This window comes from Crinia signifera, chromosome 1 (assembly GCF_055691185.1).
Source record: "Crinia signifera chromosome 1, ASM5569118v1, whole genome shotgun sequence".
Taxonomy (NCBI): Eukaryota; Metazoa; Chordata; class Amphibia; order Anura; family Myobatrachidae; genus Crinia; species Crinia signifera.
In genome coordinates, this window is record NC_139217.1 from 104,145,873 (window position 1) to 104,171,718 (window position 25,846).

A 25,846-nucleotide genomic window follows, 5' to 3' on the forward strand; every position below is an offset into this window, starting at 1 on the left:
CCGCGAGCCGCGCTCGGGAGTTTCTGGCTTTGTTCGGAAACCTGAGAGCGGCCGAACACAGGAATCTTGCATCAGATTCTTGCAAGACGCCGAGTCTATAAAAACTCGGCGTCCCAAGAATTCTGCGCCATTTCACCCTCACGCTTCCAGCTGTGCACAGCTCTGCTTGTGCCCGGTGGTAGAACTTGTGCTGTGTGCAGGCAGAGCCTGGGGTGGAATTATCAATCACTTGTCATCGTAGAATCATAAATCACTTGTCATCATTGTCAGTCTGTTACATCAATTCAATTAGTGTGCAGAGGAGTGCAGTGCACACTAGTGCAGACCGACAGAGGGGTGCAGACTACAGAGGGATTTGTGCTTTGCAGACTCAGAGGGGTGTTGTGCAGTGCAGCGGGGTGTTGTGCAGTGCAGACTTAAGGGGTTTGTGCTGTGCAGACTCAGAGGGGTGTTGTGCAGTGCAGAAGGGTTTGTGCTGTGCAGAAGGGTTTGTGGCAGTGCAGTCAGTGCAGACTCAGCAGAGGGGTTTGTGCAGTGCAGAGGGGTTTGTGCTGTGCAGACTGCAGAGGGGATTGTGTGCTGGGTTATATATATTAATATTATATATATATATATATATATATATATATATATATATATATATATATATTTAAATATACTTAATTATACTGTAATTGTACTGGTAGTGTGTTAGGCAGGCAGGTAGGCTGTCATTCAGTGTAGTGGGGTACAGTAGTACACAGGCAGGCTGTCAGTCAGCTTTTTTTTTTTTTTTTTTCATTGTGGTGTGTGGTCACTGTGGTGTGCTGCACTGCAATCCAATACACCATATACTACTGTCAGAAGCAGAACAAGTTCAGTGTGTGATTGTTCTGCCTCCATGGTCCATGCAATGTTATCCAAGGCCCGTCCATAAAAGAAAAAATACAATATAATAAATTAAAATGTTGCTGTTCCTTATTTTTTTGCTGTATATAACTGTATATAACTGCACCCCAATAGAATACACCACAAGTTCCGTGTGTGATTGTTCTGCAGCCACGCAGCATTATACAAGCTGCGCATTAAAAATAATTAAAAGTAAAAATATTCAAATAAATTTTTCTCTTCTTTATTCATTGTTTGTGTGTACTGCACCCATAGTATACTGTCAGAAGGTGCGTTTGTTCAGCCTTCACGCAGCATTATAGAAGCTGCGCATTAATTTTTTTTATTAATTAAAGTAAAAAAATCCAAATCAATTTTTCTCTTTTTATTCATTGTTTGTGTGTACTGCACCCCAATACACCATACTGATACTGTCTATTTGTTAATAACCAGCCAGCTTGCTGCAGACCTTGGCCTAAATTGAATGAAAACAACATTGTGAGCTATATAGTGGTCAAAATTGTCTGGAAAGGGCTGGAAATGAATGTTATTGAGGTCAATAGTACTCTAGGGACAAAAAAACCGCAAATATTACGCGATTTGGGCATTTTGACAATTTTTCGAACAAAATACAAATCAAAACCCTATGTATGAGCTTAGCGGCCATATCCCGGCGATTATATATCATTAACAATATCATTCAGTGTGAATGCAATATATCACTTGCCCGGGATCTCTGATGTTAATAATATTGCTCCTGGAGCAAATTGTCTAGTGTATATGGGGCATTAGTCTCATAGCGTCACAATGGTCTTACACATACAGTGATTACTCTTCAATAAAACAGTAATAGAATCTTTTAACCTGCCAATCCATCTCTGTGATATTTTTCTTTACAGTGAAAAACATAGAACATAAAAAAGACTTAATTTTCTAATGTGTTCATTATTTGGCTTCCTCCCTTGGAGGATTAAGAATCCATAAAGAACAATTAGATTATGTACGTCATTTTACATGGTGTTAGAAAAGGTTTTAAATCTTGAGTAAAATAAAATTTTCAGTTTTAGATTGTATACGTGTGCTTAACATTTAATAAAATAGTGATGTTTATTTCTGGACAGTAGCGTAAGAAAATGATAAAATCCTAAAATTGTATGGCTCCCATCTAGTTTAACTTGTTTTATATGTCAGTTCTTAAGTGGCCTACACATGGGGAGATATTGCTAAGATCGCTCACCACACAGAGCTGTACAGTGATGTGCCAGTGAGAACACTGGTCCTGACCCGTGATTATGTAGATTTATACAGCATGCTGGATATTAATCACCCAGGCGATAGCGTTACACAGGACCACGCATCACTATGGCCCCTACATACAGAGTGATGTTGGGGAATTTTTCAAGGGATCTGGTGAGATCGCTTAGAAAATACCGTGATATTGCCCATTGCTCAGGCCCCATAAGTTGTATTTTTTTCAGTCTTAAAAATATAATTATATGTATATATTTTCCATAGATAATGTTTTCAAAATGTGTATTAAATGCATTATTTACATAATTATTCAAATTTGCTCTAATAGTAGAATTTATAGCATAAATAGTTAATACTTTCTTCCCATGTCCACTCCCTTTTGACATAAATTATGCTTGCACTAGTTACCAGTCTGTGAAAATGATGGAACCACATAATAGTAATGTCAGCGCACCCGAACAGAGCAACTTTTGACTTGCTCTGTTGGCCACCACTTCAAATCGCCCCAAGGAGGTGAAGCAATGCATTAGCCTTTTATTATATAGGATATATGCATTAGGGACAATATCTGACATTTCATCGTGGAATTATGAAGAATAAAATATTGAAAGAAAATAGTTATAGTGGGTGTAAGTCTGCACTACATAATATACTCACATTAATTCAATGTGGAAGGTAAAACATGCAAAGCATCTACTTAATTGGTTAAAAACAAGTACACCTCCACAGGGAAGCATGCTATAGAAGTTCCAGTGTACAACCGGCAATGCATATTTGTGAGCAGAGGTGCTTCCAGAGAGTAGGCAGCCTGTTTGCAGGCTCGATTCCAGTGGTGCAGTAGACTCTGGCATTGTGCTGTCCAGGAACCTCTGTTGCTCATCCACAAAATGCCCATAGTGGCCAATTTCCCACTGATTTTTGCTGCCGCATGACAGAGCCAGACTGAAGGAGAGGTGAGTATAATTAAATGAGAGGAGTGTGTGTGGTGTGTACCCCCATGCATGGGTGTATGCCCATGTGCACTGCACACCTTGCAACAGTTATTGAAACACCAATGTTTGTGAGCAAAGGCAACCATAGAGTGGAGGATGGTGATATGAACAGATGAACTATCATTCTACAAGAGTGAATGTGTGCTGCCAACTAAAAGAACTCTACAGTCCTCTAGAGAACAGTGTAGTTGTTTTGTTGTTGGGTACAGTATGTGTCACTATCAGGTTTTGGTTGCCATCACATTCTTGGTCTCTATTGATAATTTCTATTAATAGTAAACATTAACACCATGGCACAAATGTAATTGCTTCCGAATCAGGTTGGTTTTGCCTTGTAAATGTTTGCCTCTCTAAAAATACAGTCATTCTTGCACAAAGTCCCACAACTCCAGCAGTTCGGACCTTATTAAATTCCCCCCATGTTGCAGTGCTTAGGTCCTACAGTGGTATCTGAGTCTGAGCGCAAATTAATTTGCTGCACTATATAAGAAACTGTTGTTGTTATTAATAATAATAATAATAATAATAATAATAATAAAGCATTTATGGGAATTTCAGAAAGAATGTTGTTCAGTGTCAATTTTCTGGAGGAGGAATGTTGCTGAATCCTCTCTGCATCATCTAAACTTCTATGTATCAATGTATCAATATACTGGCTAAATGTGGCAGAGCCAAAATTCTAATCTAATATTTTTATTTCAGTGTCATTTCATGTACAATTATATGTGTTATATGTGCTACTTCATTACGTGCAGGTAACTACAGTATGTGATACAGTATATGTGCTACTGTACTTCATTACATGCGGATAAATAAATAAAATTCGCACTGGCCTTATTATCCCTTTCAGTGCCAAGTGAATTTTTTTTTTTACACATTTTTTATTTGAATTTTTATTACAAATGTGAGCGACGGCATTTTTAATGGATATTTTGCACATCTCTTACAGAGATGTTAGCACTCGAAGTATACATTTAAAATTCCCTAAGTTATGCTTATTGTCAATGTCTCAGGCCAACCATTCACCAAATTCCATAGTTGTCAAACAGCAGAGATCTGTTTACCTTAGGCAGACATTTTCTGAGCCAATTAAATTATTAATATTTACATTCATATATATAATTTTTTTTATTAAGTTAATCCAAATAACAATTCATTTCAAAAGAAAAAGGGAGAACAATGGACACATTTTTGTTAAAAAATAATAATTACTAGATTTTTTGTTGTTGTAATTTAGGAGAGCAACTTGTTCTCCTGTTGAGAAAACTAAGAAGAAATATGCAATATATTTATAAGAACTTTGAAAATATTCTGATCTCATTCTGTCATTTCGTCTCCTAACTCATGATTGCTGGTTCCATATTCAGAAAAGAAAATGAGGCAGCAACAGTTGCAACAAACCTTTTTTCCTGAAATTGTACAAAATTTTTGAACTTGTAATATCCGTTTCTGTTGTTATGGGGCCTACACACGAAGTTATCTGGCTAGATTTTTCTAGATCACTTAAAAACAAATTGCTGTGTGTAGGGCACCTGGCAACGACGATGAGCGGTAGCGCGCTATTGCCTGACTAGATTTATAGTGCATGCAGTATAAATCTAGTCATCACCTGTGTTCTTTCTATTGAGAACACGAGCAATGACAAATCGCTCAGCACTCATCGCTGGTGGTACCGCAATGTTTGCTGAGTGATCTGAGCTTAACTACTGTAGATCGCTTAGAACACTACTATAGTCGCCCTTTGTGTAGGCCTCATTAGATATAGTCTCTTTGTTTAACACAGACTTCATTGTTGTAGTATCTATGGTTAAAATGGTGTTGTTTTATGGCATATGAATAAAAGCAAGAGCGGTAATACATAAGAGGTATTGGAGAATACATGGAAAAAAATATTTACTGGGCAAAATGTTCACTTTGAAATAATTATATCACAGTGTGTTTTAGTGATAACATATTTGGTACTTGTTTAGTTTCATGGCAGCAGCTCTACGCTACGTTTGAATCCTGGCGTTTGAACGCTGGCAGCCCGCCAATGGCTGCCTTACTTCTCTAAGCTACGTTATCAGCGTATATTAAGCTACGTTATCAGCATAGCCTGCCTTACTTGTGTAGTTTCACAGTGACTCCACGGCAGGCTAGCGCTGACAGGTCATTGTGGCACTTGAAGTTCCACAGACAAATAGACAGTCTGGCACATTGCTAAGAAATAGTGCGCACTTGTGTAGTTTCACGGCACGGCCAGCTTGAACTATGTTGTCAGCATAGGGACTCCGCGGCAGCCCTGCACTGACAGGTCATTGTGGCACTTGTAGTTCCACAGATAAATAGACAGCACGGCACACCGCTAACAAAGGGGTGTCTAAGGGGTGCGTGTAAAATTTAGACGCTATAGCATATAAGTACAGCGTTTAGACCAGGGGTTCCCAATCTTTTTCTAATCACAGCACCCTAGAGTATCAGAATTTTTCCAAGGCACCCCTATGCCCCCAAAAATATATATCAAATTAAGTAGATTGTGTTTATAAGTGCTTCTTAGGTTCAATTATGTGGTAAAGGGCAGGATTTGGTTCTGATTGTACACATTTTATGATTGGCAGCCACCAGCACTGGTTTTGTCCAGAAATAATTTATCATAAATAATTTGAATTGGTCCTGGACGACCAACCCGAGGCACCCCTGCAAGTGTCCCAAGGCACCCCAGGGAGCCTAGGCGCACAGTTTGGGAACCACTGGTTTAGACACTATAGCGTCTAAGTACAGCGCTGGCAAACCACTAACAAAAGGGTGCGACGAAAAATTAGATGCCCTAGCATCTAAATTTAGATGCCCCGCAAACAGCTAACAAGGGTGCATCTAAATTTAGACGCTAGAGCGCCTCGCGAGGGGACACGGTACGCGTTCTACCGACTTTTTCATACCCCCACTATCCTTGTCGGCGGGGAGTTGATTTTAAAAAGACTGGCGAGTGCAGCGAGCCACCGAGCCCGAAGCGTGGCGAGCGGACGCGGATTACTTCACATGTATTCCGCATGTGCTCACCATGCTTCAGGCTTTGGGCTGGCGTGGATAGTGGGGGTGTTTCAGGAACACATTCACACTTGCCATATCATACACCTGAGACAGTAATGATGACATGTGTTAACTGGTAACTGGATTTTAGTTACCATTAAGAAGAAGAATCAAGGAAAAATTATGAAATGACAATACAATGAATAATAAGAATAAAAAAGACACCAAAAAATGAGAAAAAGTCCTTCCTCGGAAACTGCACTGGCAGAAACAGCAGCTGAAGCCAACGCAGTTGTCTCTGCCTCTGCAGCGTCACCTTTCTGTGCCTGGGGAAGCAGGTTCAGCATGTACAGGATGCGCTGGAAGAGGGCTTCTGCGCCATGGGTCTTCCTCTAGATGAACTCCTGCAAGTAGGAGTCCAGCTGATGACACGCAGTGCCCCTTTGATGCTTATTGAACCACTTGCAGGAACACCACAGCCTCTCAATGTTCTGGGTGTGAACCCCTCTCTCCGGATCCACGATGGTTCTCCCTGGCGTGGTGGTACCCAGCCAGCTTAGTCTTGTAGGCCCGCCAGCGGTTGGAATAAATTGTGGTCCCCGGTTGCACGTGCCTCTCGATTGCAGCCATTAGGGTGCTGGCATCATGTCTCTTGACTGCCAGAATGAAACACTCTCCGGTCTTCCTGGAGATGCCCCCGAGGATCCATTGCTGGGGCAGCATGCAGCCAACGTGGCTCTTTCATTGTACAAAGAGGCTTTCGTCGACTTCCACGATGGTGTCTGGGCTGCCATTTCACCAGTGTTGCTGCGACAAGAGGTCGACGGTGCAGGCCTCCTGCATTAAATTGTTATGGAGGACCGTGGTTGCCTATGAGATGGACAAATGTCTCTGACAGAAGCGGATGCTGGTCAGCTCCTCTGCCCAACAGAAGATGAACCGTATCAGGGTGACAAAGGTCAGATGGAACCCTCAACCACTGCACAGCCCTGACACTGACCTTCTTGCCACAGCTGCAGATATGGCAGTGCCACATCCGCTCCCTGACACTGGGCCTCATTGAGGCAGGTCTGGGTGTCAGGCCGGAATTTGTGGCTCTGCAGAAATGCCACTGACTCCTCCTCAGTCTGGCGGAGGTCTGTGTCAGCTTTTCAGCAGCCATGACTGAAATATGTCTGCCTGTCACAGAATCTAACACTGCCTACGCTGACTAGCTGGTCGCGCGGAGGGATGCTATGCTAAGTACGTAACTCAGCACCTGTACTACGCTGAGTAGAACTGGCTGCGCTGACCTAGTTGGTCACGCAGAGGGACGCTACTTACGCTGACTAGCTGGTCTCGGGAGGGACACTACACTAAGTACATAACTCAGCGCCTGTACTACGCTGAGTAGAAATGGCTACGCTGACCTAGCTGGTCGTGCGGAGGGACGCTACGCTAAGTACATAACTCGGCACCTGTAGAACTGGCTACACTGACTAGCTGGTCGCGCGGAACACACTGCGCTACTTTTGACTGACTATGCTACTGGGAACACGAGGCCAATTCTGAAAGGGACGCTATGCTAAGTACGTAACTGCCGCTGTGAAACTAAACAAGTACAACTATTTTTCCCAAGTCTGTTCTATATATGGTTTCCATGGCTTTTATCATTAACTATACAGCTGGCTTTTATTATTTTTGATATTCTAATAAACACAATAGTGCTTTAGTTGCTATACCTAAGGCTACGCAAACTTTTTATTTTCAGATGCAGCAAATATAATTATACCAGCTGTATTACATCATTGTCATACTGTAGTTTACTAGGTATTTCTCAGGTATTTCTTCAGTTGATTTAACTGAAATATACTGTATAATACCACTACAACATCAGTGATCAAGTTATGTTTATGGTCACACAAAGAATACAATGAAGGTAAGCTAGTGATAGCAAGCATGAGACACAGGTACTATAACAATTACAATAATCGGAAATACTAGTAGAAACAATGGCAGGGAATATACCAATGAATTCAGGTAATAGGAAATTTAATAACCGTGTATTGTCCAGGGGTGTTCTGGTTAAAGGAAGTAACTATTAATGAGACTGAAATTGGCAAAAGATTCAGAATTGAGAAAGCCGCCCTGTGGGTGGAGAAACACGTTTTCCAAGGAGCCTGATTTGGAAGCTGGCTGCCCGGTTCATTAACACCGCAAAGTGACCGTGTGTCATCTACACCAAAGCACATCTGGTGCAGTGGTAGAGTTCCCCAAGTGCTGTTACACCACTAGGCCAGATCCCTCACACGCTGACACCAGAGAGAAGCTCTCACACACGATGTCATCCACACTGCAGCCGCATTGCACCATTCAAGTGGCAGTCTCCAGTTATTCAGGTCCACGTAAAGACCCTCCACAAAGCGGCGACTATTCAGCCTAAGGACCGGTAATATACAACTTATTGCTGACATTGTCCATTACAAATTGCCGGGCATATTGGCCATAATAACTGAATGCTGGATGTGCTTATTCTAGCAAAACCTGAGTCTTTTATTTAAGGATATCCTTAGCTGAAACAAATACGTGCTTAAGGACATACTTTTAGGACCCGGACGTGGGTAATCGCACTTTTCACTTATGGACGGTGCCATGTGCCTATTTTAGGTATATCATTAAAATTGACAACAACTTTAGAACAAGATTTTATTGAAAAGTAAAGGTACATATGTATCCACATACATTTGCAAAATGGAGCAGATAGGATGTATGAGCAGCTTTTTCCTTTCAATGAAGTTTTTTTTTTTACTGAAGTTAAACCACAAATAAAAATATGAGTAAATTAAATTTGCTAAAATTTTTAAAAATTGAATGAGTTACCAGACAACTGATTTGCAGTAAATTCTCATTTTACTCAGTATCTACTCTAAGATTTTATTTTTTTATCATCAATTGGTAGTCTATCACAGGGGTAAAAACACAGTGTGAGGATAAAGTATTGTACATTTAATGGAAACATCAGAGAAGAAAAAAAAGTCTAAATCTTGAAAAAAAACCTCTCATAGTAGTTATACAAAGACTTCCTTTAAAAAAAAAGTACAATATTGAGCAAACCTTTAATCAACAGATTAAAGGACTGCTTGTGCTGCCTTTGAGGTTAAACCTTCAGAAAACTGTAAAATGTGGTATACAGTAGCTCAGAAAGTACAGGTAAGCAGAGACAAATAAACCAAAGTAAGATGGCTGTCTTAATCAAGCAAGTTTAAAACATTAAAACCACAGGGACATTTCAAACTACAACAGCAAAAGTAAAATATATGGTTTAAAGTAAACAATTTTGAGAAAATGATTTTAATGATGATGTCATCATTTAGCAATCAACAGCTTTAATAAAGAATAAATACATTTATTGTGTAAAAAAAGATTTAGAAGGATAAAATAATTAAATTATGCAATTAACCAACTATTTGACCTGTAAAGCCTAATTCACAAAATCTGAGCTTTAGTTTATACCGTAATACTCATATGTTTGTTAGATTTTACTAAATGTGTGAAACAGCTGAGAAAAATAGAAATAATAATAGCTTCTATTAGTTAATACAACTACATCCTACAAAAATGAAATACATTTTTTATAAATTTTGTAAATATATACATTTTGATAACAAAGATTTTCACCTGATCTCATTTTAATTTATGTTTGTGAAAAATTGCAATCTTGTGACCTGCTTCTGGGCCCAGAAGGGTAGCAATGGTAAAGACATGGTGTGAAATGTAATAGGATGAGAGATTCAGAAAGTGAGAGATTTAGTAAGAATTCTCCAGTTTTTTTAAAGTGGCAATCATTTACACTGAAAAATCAGTTTGATTTTGCAGTGTAAATGATTGCTGCTTTAAAAAATCTGGAAATTTCTTACCAAATCTCTCACTTTCTGACTCTATCATCATATTAGATTTCACCCCGGATGTGTTAATGCATGCCTGAACATTGCAAAGCTTTTTAGTTCTAAAAATGTTACAAAATTGGCAAAAAAGGTTATGTAAGACATAGTATTGTATACATGTGTACACTTTAAAGCATAGACTTCTTCAGCTTGGATGATCACCCCTCCCAACTACCCAGTTAACATGTATCTCTGATATTTGCTGACTGCATATTGGAAAGGCCACTTTTCAATAACTGAATACACTTACACAATTTGTAAGTTTTAGAGATAAGTTCAAGTCTTGGGACCCCCTGGGTTGGGTTGTCTTGGCTGCGCTGGGGCATTATATTGTAACATTTAGTCTAGCACTTTTTTAGCACCTTGATAGTTTTTTTTTAACCAATGTAACAAGAATATTTAATATTTTTTTTTTTTTTTTCAAGCACTACACATTGCACAGATAACAGTCCATTGACATTATTTGTATGTGTGGTCTTTGTTCCAAAAAACAATGTAAATATTTGGTGCTGCTGAAAAAAAAACAGATTTCTACAGTTGCTGGTGTCTCAGGAGAAAATCTAATGCCTGATATCTGCTGACATCTGATTTTCATGGCACTCCACAATTTTCTCATTGGTTAGATATTCGCAATAATTGGAGATCTTATCTTTAGTATTTTCTACAGAAAAGCACAAATATTCCATACTGTATGTAAACATCTTACTAAACATTGTTAAGATGGAGCTCAACATGTACCATTTTTGTACACATTCCAATGGTCTATGTTCTATTACACCAAGTGATAGAATATGAACACAGTGCATCATCAGTATTTCCTGTTACTATAAAAATCATGACCTCAGGATAGGAGAATGCAACATAATGGCATGCTTCATGAATTATCTTAAGACCTACTGTATGTCAGATTGTTCTGCACTGTAATATTTGTTTTTAAACAAAATAACTGAATTTCATTCAACTGTCCATTACCATCCTTGAAATTTGAGAAAACTTCCATTGTACACATAATTGATGATGATGAGGATGATTATTATTATTATTATCATCATCATTTATATATACGGCCCCACAAGGGATACACAGGGCCCAATTACAGAGTACATAAACTAATAAGCAAAATGGTGAATTACAGTTGAATACAACATATGACAAGTACAGGGTACATAATCATAGCTGCATCAGCAGAAGACCCTAGAATTAGTATCAGAGTTGCAGAAAACTGCAATATTTGATGCCATAAAATATGATTTAAGTAAGAGAAGAAAAAGCAGATGAGGGAAGAGGGCCTTGTTTATAAGAGCTTACATTCTAAGATGATGCACAATACTTACAATCTATGCAAGCTTACAATCTATAGGGAAATAGGCATTAATACATACAGTAAGGATAGATACTGTATTATTTATTACATCAATTCCACCAGAATGAAAGGTTCTGTGACTGGTTCTGGAATTTGATAAGCTTGCCTAAAGAGATATACGTTTTTAGGGAATGCTTGTAGGTTTGGAGACTGGAGGATAGTCTTATTGTGCTTTGGAGGGCATTCCACAGAGTGGAACAGACCTGGAATTGGAAGTTGCAGGTAAGGTCATTGCCTTCAGCCAAAGAGCCAGAGTTCTTCCTTTCCGTGTGTCTATTCTGACAGAAGTAGTAACAATTCAGTTGCTGAAGTCCATGTACTTTGGGCATAGGCTCTGTCTGCTGGTTATTAGTGTAACACATTACATTAATCATTTAAAGATAAATTTAGCATAAACAACCCACAGGGTGGTGAAATATCTAAGATCCCTAAATGATCCTACTGCCATTCTGAGACTTAATTAATCAGTTTAGTCATCTCAAGTCAACAGTTGTTTGTAGATATTTATTTTCTTAAATATAAATAGTCCATTATGCATATATTTTTGTTTTTAAAGCAAGGTGAATAAGTCAACGTTTTCCTGGACATTTAACAGCAAAATAAAGCTGAACTGTGATAAAAAAAACGTCCCTAATAAATATGAAATGTGGCTGAATTAATGAAGTTTAATTGGCAATAGTTTGCTTTGTAGAAATATGATTATTTTATCAGGAAATAAATAAAAGCTTATAAGGGAATCATATACATGTTATCCTTACGTAATTTACAAAATGTTTGTTCAATATTTGACTGTGCTACAGAAATAATAATCTTAATAAACAGCCCTCTATAGTGTGACTTTAATTAGCACAACCTACTGATAGCCATTACTCAAATTCCAACATTGCTAGAAATCTTATTTTATATGTTAATGTTTTTTTGATTATTATTGTTCTATGGTATTTGAATATTAAATGCTTATGTACTTAGTAACAATTGCTTGTATAGTACATAAATATTTTTTTAATATGCTACACACACATATATATATATATATATATATATATATATATACACATATTAGAGGTCATTCAGGTGCTCATTATTGTAAAGTAACAATTTTTGGTACTTTGAGCATGTGCAGAACCCATTCTGAGCATATGTGAATGGGTCATGTGGCCAGGGGTGATGTGACCCCATGGTTAAGGGGATAAAGAGCCCAGAGATCTCCGTCTTATGATAAGGATGATAAATCATAAGCAATTCGATGATAGTCCTACTTGGTAGTAATAATAATATGTCTTCTATAGTTATTTTGCTAATTTTAATTTTTTTCTTAACCTACTATAAAATATGTACCAAATATAATGAAAACATAATTGAAGGACATAGCCGATATATTCATATAACAAAACAACAATATTTGACATAGAAAAAAGTGAATAAAAAAAATATACAGAATGGACATAATATTAAACTGTGTTGGTTCTCCCTTAAAGCAAATTAGAATAGAATGCACAAAAGTAATCAATAACCATATTTTCCACAAAATGTAAAAGTAGATTTGGAATACAAATAAGTCTAAAATGTAAAGAATAATCTCTGGGGTGCCTATTAGTATGTATAGGCAATAGTAAAAATAAACATTCCAACACAGTAGGACAACTCTTTGAATGAGTGAGAATTATAGAGGAATGCAGTGAGGCTCCAAGCAACTTATTGAACAGATGGCATACTTTGCATCTATTTGTCGCACTGTACCTAAAAATATAGTAAAGAAAAAACTACAGAATAAAGTCGGTTATAGCTGGGCTTAAAAAAATAACTAGCAATTGTTAAAAAAGTGGCTAGTGTAGAACTTTTCTTTATGGAATAAATTACAAATATAATAAGAACTATGTGAATAAATTACGAAAACAATTTGGTATCTGTTATGCTTCTGTGTCTCAATGAAAGATGAGTGAATAATCTTAGACAATTCAGACATTGGACCAAATTACAGGTTTTTGCAATTTGCTAATGAATTTATTATAACTGTATGAAAAGACATCAGTTAGCAGTGATCAACAAGTCACATATTTGCCACCTTCAATATGGATTGTACAGACATTCTGGAAGTGAAGTCAACTCTCTCTGAAGTATTCTTGGGCAAAATATACACAACATAGACAAAGTGTTTGGCCACACCTGTTCATTTTTTAATTCATGTGTTTAAATCAGAGTAATTTCCACAGGTGTATAAAATCGAACACCTAGCCATGCAGTCTTCAAGTGCAAACATCTGTAATACTACATGTGTCGTTCTGTAGAGCTCAGCGAGTTCATGTATCTTACTGTGATAGGATGACACCTGTGCAATAAGACAGTTTATGAACTTCATAAACAAAGTCAACAGTAATTATTTTTTTATAGAGTGTGGCAATGTTTAGGAACAAAAGAAACTTGGCAACAAAGTGGAAGACAATGTAAAATAACAGAGCTGGGTCAATCACAGCTAAGGTGCATGTGGTGTAAAAGTTTGATTCCAAAGCTGAAGAGATCAGAAATTCCACTGGTGTTAATGTAAGCACAAAAAGTTTGCAGTGGGAGCCTAATGGAATGGGTTTCCACGGCTAACCAGCTGCATGCAAGCCTCACTTCACCAAAGCCAATGCCAAGTGTCAGATGGAGTGGTGTAAAGCACACCAATACTGGACTATAAAGCAGTGGAAACATGTTATGTGGAATGATGAATCATGTTTATCTGTTTTTCAATCTAGATTTGACGGATCCGGAATAATGTTACCTGTCTGACTGCATTGCCAACTGTGAAGTTTGGGGGAGGAGGCATAATGGCATGTGCCTGTTTTTCAGGGTTTGAGCTAGGCCCCTTACTTCCAGTGAAGGGTAGTTTTAATTCTTCAGCATACCCTGACATTTTGAACAATTCTATGATTCCTACTTTGTGGCAACAGTTTTCTATTCCAGAAACTTTGGCAACTTTAACCCAGTGCACAAAGCAAGGACTATAAAGACATGGCTGGATGATTTCAGTGTGGAAGAACTTGAATGGTCTCCAGAGAGCCCTGACCATAACCCCATTGAGCACTGTCTGGGATGAACTGGAATGGAGAATGCGCACAAGGCCTTCTCATCCATCATCATTGCCTGACATCATAAATGCTCTACAGAATGAATGGGCGCACATTTACACTAAAACACTCCCAAACTGGAAGCTGTTATATAGAAGATGCAAAAGGGGGACAACTCCATATTATATGTAAATGCTTTTATTTGTGAATTTTCTTTGTATTTAATCTTTATTTTCACTTCTATGCATTCCTGGTATGATTACATTATGGTATTCTTTACCTAGCACGGTGCCCACGATTTTGATCGTGGGCATCGCAGGTAAAAAAATTGCGGGCATCGCGGGCATTGAATGCACTAAAAATCGGGTGCGACGCGACCGACGCGATGCCCGCGATTTCCCATAGGGAACAATGTTAAATGTCTCAATTGACCCGATTTTCATGTTCAATGCCTCAATTGACCTGATTTTTCCATAGGAAACAATGTTAAATGGCCCACAGAGGCCAAATAGGCACACTGAAGTGTGAAATGGCCCCTACAATTGTTAACACCACCCCACGATCAACGTGAACCCAAAGCGTGGCGAGCGCAGCGAGCCTGCGAGGGGCGGCGGTACGCGTCCTACGACCTTTTCATACCCCCACTATCCACGTCGGCGTGGAGTTGAGAATAGAATAGAATAGTGTGGCGAGCGCAGCGAGCCACCGAGCCCGAAGCGTGGCGAGCGGACGCGGATACCTTCACAGGTAAACGCGTTTCTTCGCGGGCTTCACAGGTATCCGCGTCCCCTCGCCACGCTTCGGGCTCGGTGGCTCGCTGCGCTCGCCATACTATTCTATTCTCAACTCCACGCCGACGTGGATAGTGGGGGTATGAAAAGGTCGTAGGACGCGTACCGCTGCGCTCGCCACGCTTCGGGTTGACGTTGATCGTGGGGTGGCGTTAACAATTGTGGGGGGCCATTTCACACTTCAGGGTGCCTATTGCCACTGTAAGTCAGTCCTCTGTCCTGGGTATGCTGCAGACAATGCCGGAAGGGAGAGGAGAAGCTTGTGTACGCCGCTGCAGGTCTGTCCTCACGCTGCTTGTAGGATGCGGCCAATAAACGCGTTTCGGATAGTAGTCTATCCTTTTTCAAGATGTGTGAGGACAGACCTGCAGCGGAGTACACAAGCTTCTCCTCTCCCTTCCGGCATTGTCTGCAGCATACCCAGGACAGAGGATAACAGCCGCCAGTGATCCACCCACCTGCTTGAGACTATTTTTTTTACCTTTTTTCATGTTGGAATACCTGGATTGTTGTGCAAATAAATACTTTACCTGCAATTTGGGTCCGTCATCATCCTAAGACAAAGAAACCTTGATATGCACGCGTGAATGGAAGCTCATGTAAGTTTATTTCATGCTGTATGTTCTCCTGAGAAATTGAAGTGTCCTTAAAGAAACTGCTACGGGTACACCTGCTAGAATTTCACTGTAAGTCAGTTTCCATTAGACACCAGAAAGGATCTGATACAGAAAATAGAAGATCCCAAGTGATAAGAAAATTAATCACTACTGCGCTAGTACTTTGGAAAATTCCCTGTATTGTATATGTCTCAAATTGGGTTAGGGCGTTAACCCTCTCCATAGTACACAGCTGCACCTCATCCAGTGCTGGGTTCTCACAAAACCTTTCTCTCTGCCATTTAACATTGTTTCCTATGGAAAAATCGGGTCAATTGAGGCATTGAACAGGAAAATCGGGTCAATTGAGACAATTAACATTGTTTCCTATGGGAAATCGCGGGCATCGCGTCGCACCCGATTTTTTAGTGCATTCAATGCCCGCGATGGCCGCGATGGGCGCCGTGATAAGTAAAGAGTACCTACATTATTCTAAGTTATCCCTATATGGACATAAAACCTTTTAGAGACCATAAGATTTCAGTATTTCTCATTATACAAAATGCTAAATCCCATTTTTTTAAATTAGATTCAGTACTTTATTCAGTTGCAAACTCTTTTGTTTATATACTCGTCATTCCACTTATTGCTGTGAAAACATCCAAACAATACATTATTTGTTATGTCAAGTGGTCTATGTAAGAACTGACTGATGCAAAATGCTATCATTCCCCACATTTAACAATGAGTGACAATTACTATTTACTATGTCCTATAAATGTGCAGACTATACTGTACATCAGCAACGGATGTCATTTTAACAACCCATTGACTCTTTTCTTTTATACACTTTTACTGCTCTGTTGACTCATTCCCTTGTATTAGAAAGCATCAGCATGAGGGCCATATATGCCATAAAAATCATGTCTTGCATAGAGAAAATAAAATGACACTGTGTGTAGCAGGAACATTAAAAGCATAAACAATTGGCTGAGCTACTAACCATAAGAACATCTCCCCAATTCCTGACGCAAGTTGTAAGATCATGCCATGTTGTAACCAGTACTATTTGTAATAATGTATTTATTTATTAAGTTTCTTATATAGCGCGCACATATTGTGAACATTCACATCAGGCACTGCCCCAGTGGAGCTTACAATATATATTTTCTACCACATGTACACGCACACACATTCACTCTTGGGTTAATTTTTTGGGACGCCATTTAACCTACCAGTATATTTTTGGGATTGTGGGAGGAAACCAGAGTACCTGTAGTAAACCCACGCAAGAACAGGGAGAATATAGGGAGAATATACAAACTCTGCACAGATAGGGCCATGGTGAGAATCGATCCCATGACCTCAGCGCTGTTAGGCAGTAATGTTCACTATTATACCGTCCTTGCAAAGTTGCATTATAATTTTCCCTAGCATCACCCTGAGAAATGCTGTAATTTATTTTTTGTGAAGTAATGCCTTGTTCTCTGACTACAGCCATATGAGGAGAGGTCCTAGATTTATATGAAGCATAGACTTCACAAATAAATGAAATTATAATAATAAAAAAACCCACCTTGGTACTGTTAATTATGTGTTACATCTTCTTGATGGGTATATTTAGTGCTTTAATTTCTATACTTAGTTACTGTATCTTTAGTTTGCATGGGTGTGTCTAAGGTGTCTAAGGTTAGGCTTCGTCTGATTGGAGGGCGTCCTGACATTTTTTTCCCCAGGTTATCATCATCTCTGGTCATTGCATCCTAAAAATGGTCGCTATGATTTATATTTTTACAGGTTTTAGTAAATTTATCCCTTAGTGTTTTTTCTTGTAAAAAGAACTGAGATAAAGCAATAAGTGTAACAAAATCAAATCTCAAATAACAAAAAGTAAGATGTCTAAAGCCCCGAACACATAGGGCAACTACTGTCTCTCACATCTTGCGGCCAGTGGGTTTTTGCCTATTGTTTACAGGCAAAACCATGCAATCTAGCAGGGAAGTACTGGGTGATCGTGGCGCACGGGAACTGCACATCACTCACTGCAGCGCATACACACAGAGCGATCAGTGCTATATTTCTAAGTGTTCTAGGCTTATCGCTTAGAAATGGGGCTGAAATCAGACCCAAGTTTATGCCTCTTAAGGCAATCCATAGCCACCTGCTATATTGGAAACAATTAACCACCCAAGGAGCTTATGTAACAGCCTGCAAGGTGCTGAATGAATAACTGGGTGAAGTGTCACAGGCAGATTGTGAGGAAGGAAAATTGAAATAAGGAATTTAGTGGTAAACCAACATGCGACCTTTTAACAAAAAGAATATTATGGGGTACTAGGTTGGTGGTGCTCCCAAAAGATTCAGCAGGATAACTGAATTAAATGAGGTGTCTTGGAAGAGACTTAGGAAGAACGAAAGGGTTTTTGGGGCACACTTGAAATATTAAGAAAGTGAAAAGATGGTGTTCAAATGTGTGACATAAAATCTAACCTTTATTGATTACACTTAAAATACATACAAGCACACGTCAATTTGATACAGAGAATGATTTTAAAATGCAAATCAGCATGTGAATTTAAACTGTGGAATTTATTTTATAATAGTCAATACACAATGCAGACAAAAAGGAAATTCTAATCCAATAACTGTCAAGTGGGCGAAAATGATTTAGCAGGGAATTTTCCAGACCGTAAATAATTTGAGCAAGGCAAGTTAACACAAGATAATGATACCGTGCACATAAATGGTGCAGAGGTTCTTAATATTTTAATATTTTGGAGTCTTGCTTCAGACCCTCCTTGGGTGGTATACAAAAATTGAAAAATTGATGGACCCGAATACAATGATAAGGGTAACAGGTTTACATCACTATTGTTAGAGCAAGATTAATGGATGAGGAAAGAGAGAGGAATGCTCTTCGTATGCATTCGCTACTTCTGCTGTCTGAGTGTGTGATACAGCACTGGATATTCCCTGATGGTCTCCCAAGAGGTACTGATCCAGCCAGTCGCTGCTTAGCTGCTGAGTTCAGATGGGATCAGGCGGCCCAGCGATGTATGGCTGTATATGGCATCAGATGAGAGAGCCTCAAATGGAACTAGGAGCCAGTTGTCACTTCTGCTTTTCCCCGGTGTCACCCAGGAGAATGAGAGAGTGAGCGAGTCCAGATGAAAGATAATAGTAGATTAGAATGAGAAATAGATACGAAAAGAAAAAATATATATATATGCTCCCAGAGTAACAGTATATGTACCCACTGCAGGGTTTAATGGATTCGTGGTCACTGAGCCAGTAATGGGAAATACTGTGCACAGTGCCACACGCAGGGGTGAGTAAGGTCTTTATAGATCTTGGATAATTGTATGTGCAGGATAGATCTATTTATCAGCAGCATACAAAACAGCATGTAGCTCAACACATTTAGTGCAAGAATATATCAAATTGTATTGGTTGTGGGCTTCAAAAATTGATAACAAATATCAAGATGAAAAGACAGTGATTATCCGTTCAACAGCAGCTAAGCAGCGACTGGCTGGATCAGTACCTCTTGGGAGACCATCAGGGAATATCCAGTGCTGTCCATCAATTTTTCAATTTTTGTATACCACCCAAGGAGGGTCTGAAGCAAGACTCCAAAATATTAAAATATTAAGAACCTCTGCACCATTTATGTGCACGGTATCATTATCTTGTGTTAACTTGCCTTGCTCAAATTATTTACGGTCTGGAAAATTCCCTGCTAAATCATTTTCGCCCACTTGACGGTTATTGGATTACAATTTCGTTTTTGTCTGCATTGTGTATTGACTATTATAAAATAAATTCCACAGTTTAAATTCAAATGCTGATTTGCATTTTAAAATCATTCTCTGTATCAAATTGACGTGTGCTTGTATGTATTTTAAGTCTAATCAATAAAGGTTAGATTTTATGTCACACATTTGTACACCATCTTTTCACTTTCTTAATATTTCAAGTGTGCCCCAAAAACCCTTTCGTTCTTCCTAAGTCTCTTCCAAGACACCTAATTTAATTAAGGTGCTGAATGTGCAGACGTTTCAGTGAGTCTTCCCATATTTTTAAAGAGGCAATCATTTAAAAGGCAAAACCAGGTTATTGTTGCCTTTAAATGACTGCCACTTTAAAAATATGGGCTGTCTCACCAGATTTCCAACACAGGCTGAAATTTGCAGGCTATTACTTAAGACCCCATTTCTGCAATCTCTCAAGTTGCAGTTTACAGTATTTATACAGTATGTCTTATTCCACAATACAAAATGTTGTATCTGTGTTTGGGTTCTATATGAGGTTTACATTTGGTAAACACAAATCAATGTTACCAGATTCTACTTGTAAACTAGACAAAAAAAAATGCACCTCTGCAGTCTTCATAGTGTTAATACATTATTTCATATACAGTATTTACCTTTAAAGGAGCAAATGTGTGGGAATGTTACTGTAGATATAGTTGGTGCAGAATAATATCATACATCCAGCATATTGTAAGTATTCTCCGACACTTTTAAGAAAGTCTTATTTTGACAGTTAGATTGCCATAAAGTAACACAGTAGAATTTATTACTTCTTACATCAGATTCATCTTCTTGATTTATCTATACAGTTTTCATTCTGTTTATTTTTACACTAACATCTCTCCTTCAACCTTCAATAAACAATATCTTATAGTTGCTGTGGTTCTTGTGTAGTTTCACGGCGCCAGCATGGCTACTTCCGGGTTGGGTACGCTCGCCAAACTATCTAAAATAAAGTAACTTAACTCCATGCCAACGTGGATAGTTCATACCCCCTTATCCACGTTGGCATGGAGTTGATTTTAGATAGCGTGGCAAGCGTAGCGAGCCACCGAGCCCGCAGCGTGAGTGAGCGAAGGCGCGCCATGCTGGCGCCGTGAAACTACACAAGTACCGTTGCTGTTTCTTCTCAGGAAGGGATGGGTGAATTTGACATACCCTGCAAAACATACAATTCAGATCAATTACATTTTGTTTACTGTGTTGAAGACTATGTGTATATGACCTGTATTATTAAAAGTTACTCCAAAATCTTTGATTAGGTTTGAGGCTCATGGCTCACTTTACCATGGCTCTCCATTTGAGTAAGGATGAGATTCCTCATCCCTTAAATTGGTATCCTCCTACAGGCCGCCTTAACTGCAATGCGGATGGGAATTTGGGGTGCTTTTGTTGGCTGTGTGTTTGTGTATAGGGGTGTTGGGGTGCTCAAAGTGGCTGTTATATATGAAGTAAAGTGGCTGTCACACCACTGACCTGGCAGCTCTTCTTGTGGTGATAGAACACAACTATGTGCAGTACCAGCTCCCTCTACCACCGACCTCTACTGCTCAGCCTGGTCTGCCATATGCATGGAGGTATAGATTGTTTATCCATAGCCAGAAGGTTAAGTCCTCCTGTGATCCGGAGTGAAGATGCTTACTGTATGTGCATGCCATTTCCAAAATCATGGAAGGGGTAAGGCCCTGCTTTTCTCTCCATGCGGCTCCTCTCTCCCTGCAACTCTCACACTCCTGTGCTGTGTGTAACCCAGGATTAGGTAGCTGCCTCTTCCTCCTGCCCATGCAGAACATTTTTGGGTATAAGGTTCTATTATCCACTGCCCATTAAGCCTATCGAGAGGGTCCTGTCACATCAGGTTTTTTCTATTTTGTATTTTCTTTTCTACTTTTCTCAAAATTCCCCTTTTGTGCTTCTTCACCTCTCTACCCTCTCAAGACTTTAAATTGGTCACTTCTCTGTATATTGATTTCTACAGACTGTGTTGTATTTCTTTGTCTTCTCTTATGTGTCAATGTATGTGTTCTCAGTGACCTCCCAATAAAATGTAAGAAAAAAAAAATCATATTATGTTACTTTTAGGTTTAGATAAGTGTTCATATTGATATTTGATTAAGTTTGATAGTTTCAGCGCTGTCACAAATCCAAGACACCATGACTAATTATCTGTAGAATGGTGTACTATATTGTAAATGTTTGATATTATTGCTCAAGTAAAATACTGTATACTTTTATTCATTTTTCATCTAAAATATACATGTATGGAAGCCTTTATAAAATGTACTGTCAGTCAGCAATTATTTATCCTTCCTGACCTATATTTCACTCTTCCCTCATCTTAAATTGTCTGCTCAATCCTACTGTCTGTTTAGGAATGCACAGGAAATACTTATTTATTTTAAAATGAAATTACATTTTAAAATTGAGTTGTTTGAGTTAGAGATACAGTTTCATTTAAAATTTGATGGATTGTTTGGGCTTTTTATTACAATAAGTGTTTCTGGTACTTCTGTAGTTTCACGGCGCCAGTATGGCTCACTTCGCTCGCCAACCCTGTGGGCTCGGTGGCTCGCTACGCTCGCTACGCTATTTAAAATCAACTCCATGCCTACATGGATAGTGGGGGTATGAACTATCCATGTTGGCATGGAGTTAAGTTACTTTTTTTGACATATTTCGTGGCGAGCGTAGAACCCGGAAGTAGCACGGCGCCATGCTGGCGCCGTGAAACTACAGAAGTACCGTGTTTCTTTGCTTGTTGTTCAGGGGTAGATTGAGTTTTACACTTTTTGAAACTTATTCTGAAATGTGATTTCTAGATAACCCAGGCAGCAGTAAAGGAGTGCTGATAATTGGTTTATACGAGTCTGTGTGGGGGATTCAATCTGTGCCATTATTTTAGCTGGTGGAACAAGCATCACTTGCCTATTCAATCCATTACCGACAGCATTGAAGGCGGTCAGATCCGACTTCTTTTAAATTTGGGTCTGTTTGGTCGGAAACAGCCGAGGATTGTTGATTCACAGCCATTTTTTGACAATCTGCATCTGTTTTTGCCCATCCACATACTTTCCGACACTTGGCAATCGGAACATTGAACACAGACGGTCGAGTTACTGTTGGTTCAGAAGGAAACGGCCCAGGATTCTGACTGTCGGGATTCTAACTGTCAGAAATTGAATATCCCCCTCTGACTGCTACCTAACACTTTAAAAGAGAGGATAAAGAAGAAACATGTGAGGCTTCTAGTTTACACTTAGGACTTCAGTAACTATATACTCTAATAATAAGTTTTTAAAAGACCAGCTACAGTGTGAAAAGAGAATAGACTGCTGTGTATGTGTGTAATAGGTTTTTGCCTCTCATGGATCAACATGACAAACCGGAGAATGAAAAAGTTTGCATACAGTTCCTGATCAACTCAGTTAATTAAACAAAATAACAAATTGCACATTTCTTTTATAGAACAACATGTAAATAGCTTGAAAACGTAATGCACAACACTGTCATATATTTTCAGCGTGTAGTCTCTGGTGCTCAATGTAATAGGGCAGAGTAATGTTATTACACTGCCCAAATCAGTCTTTTCTGCTACAACTAAACACAGAGGGAGATGTATCTTTGCAGGCAAATAAATACAACATAACTTACAATACAGATTTGCATAGTTATTGCATTAACTCTAACAATATTAATAAAGTAATGCAATAATCTGTATAATAATATATCTATTAAAACACAGAATTTTCTTTGACCCTATAAGCAATTTTTCTTTTTCTCACCACTTTCTTATAAAATACTGGGAGCATAAGTATACCAATCATATGACAGAGAAACACATACTGTTCTTGCTGACTCTTCCAAATGCCATATTGGGAGTCCACAACACGATGATGACATTGTCACTTTAGCGAAAAATAATGACAATGGGTTCTAAAAGAAAATGGAAACCCATCTCCAGCATGCTCATGGCTACATTATGGGCTATGTGATGTATTGCATAAACATTGGTTAGCTATCTATCTATGCAGATGTGTACACATACATCTTAGCTTAGCTGTATTTCCAAATGTACAGACGATACCGCCGTCAGCGGATGGTGGGCCCGGCTGACAAGGACACGCAAGCAGCTCATTCGCTCGTGTGTCCCCCATCAGCAAGTCAGCGGTGAGCGGGTACCAAAGGCTTCCCTGCCCATCTCCGCAGAAGCAGGCTGGGGCAGGAACGGGGAGTTGGGCAGCAGGCTGCTACAGTCTCTGACCAAATGGGGTGCGTGAGTGTCTCATGCGTGTGTGCCCCATTCTGTTGAAGGATGGTGACTGGCAGGGGACGGCGCTTGTTGATATAATAAGGAGCCACTCTAATGAGAGCGGCTCTATCTGCAGCAAGTAGATGGATTCTAAATTGTTTTTGAAGCAGTAGAATTTGTATAAAGTGATAAATTAAAGAATCTGTGTGACTTTTCCAGAGTCCAAGAAGGTTGAAGGTTCTGCAGCCATTCCGCAGTCACTTCACCTTCACCTCTGACTGACTACGGTAACTGCGTAAAGCTGACTGACTACACTGGCTGCGGAAACACTACACTACTTCCGACAGGGAGAAGACTATGCTGGCCGCGGGAACACTACGTTACTTCTGCCTGACTACGCTAACTACGCTGGCCAAGTGAACACTACACTGATTCTGACAGAGACGCTATGCTAACTACGTAATGGGTGCCCAGCTATTACACAAGTACCAATCTTTCTTATTAATATATTGAACAATTACTGAAATTGGAGTTGTTTTTTTAGGTATAGCCAAGACCATCATATTAGATTTGATAACTTGTCATCTACCTTATTTGGATCATGTTTGCAAAATTTAGTAAAAGATTTAATAGCCTTTGGCATAGAACTTTTCATGAAGCCCAGCAAGGTCTTGACACAGATTAACAATAACTAAAGCTGAAAGTGTAACCCATGCTCTGGTCCACTGATATGTCCAAGGGTAAGCAAATGAAAATATTCAAGAAAATATAATTCACCCCGATGCGAATTTGCAATGGGGACCGATGTTGTAGATCTGAATATGCACATATGCAAATACGCACATGTGCAGGTCTTTACTGCGGGCGCCCTTGGAGACTTGCATAGTCTCCGAGGTGCTCACAGGGGGAGTGCAGGAGGCATGCTGGGGGCACCCAGTAAAAATGTTGACAAGCCCCATGCAAATGGAGGTGGCTTCCTGCCTTAAATGGGCGGGCAGCTGACATCACTGGATGTCAGCTGCCCACCCTGTTCAGGGAGCAGGGTTCCGCTAATCTAATTCACCAGCGAGTGCCTCTGAAATCATTCAATGGTCTGTCAATGGATGTTTATGCAAAACATCCATTCATATGCCTGCAGGGACATTTGCCGTCCAGCGGAGGGTTAAGTGTTCATGCAGGCAGTGGGTGGCATTAGTTGGCTTGCAAAGCAGCTAAATTTGCTGCTATGCAGGTCAACCAGAATAAGGGCCTTTGAACATAAGATCGTTTTGAGATACTGATCATAATAGACCCATTAATATTCATCATATATATATGACACATAAACATGGGCATTAATAATCAGTTCAAGGCAACTATTAATGCCTGCCAAACATATTTTTAACATCAGTAGTAAAAAAAAATTCTGTAAGTGAATGGATTATACACATACACTTTCATGAATGCATCTTAGTCTATTAGAATTAAGGACTGTTATGAAAGATCCGCACTATGGTTTGTGGCTCTTTCATAAGTGCAGACCATATTATTTAGTATAGGAAAGTACCTGTACAAGGTTTGGGTATTTTCCACCTAAAAAAAAACAATCAACACAAAACATTCTTCTGATATTGCATTTCAGCATCAATGTTGTTATGTAAAGTTCTTCATTAGGCACTTTTAACATAAGCCAATATATTTGCATTCCACGAAGTTCACCATATTTATATTCTATTCAAATATTATTTGAAGGACTTCAGTGAATTTTTAATCCCTTTTTATTATTATTATTATTATTATTACTACTGTATGAGTGTGCTACATATTTTCTATCAAATCGTTAAAAGGACAGCTCAGAATTATTGATGATTTTTGTCTCTTACAATGGGCAGAATTTCTTCATGTTCCTTTTCAAAACACACAAAAACTAAAAAGAAAATGATTTTCTATGTAATTGCAGGTTC

General features: G+C 39.1%; 1 protein-coding gene and 1 pseudogene across 1 annotated transcript in view; both read right to left on the bottom strand.

Annotated features, from left to right (window-relative positions):
- GALNTL6 (polypeptide N-acetylgalactosaminyltransferase like 6) overlaps positions 1-25,846 on the bottom strand; it is a 1,179,186-nt gene that overhangs the window by 659,092 nt on the left and 494,248 nt on the right. The gene's annotated exons all lie outside the window — the stretch shown is intronic.
- On the bottom strand, positions 18,794-18,910 carry LOC146038883 (5S ribosomal RNA; annotated as a pseudogene).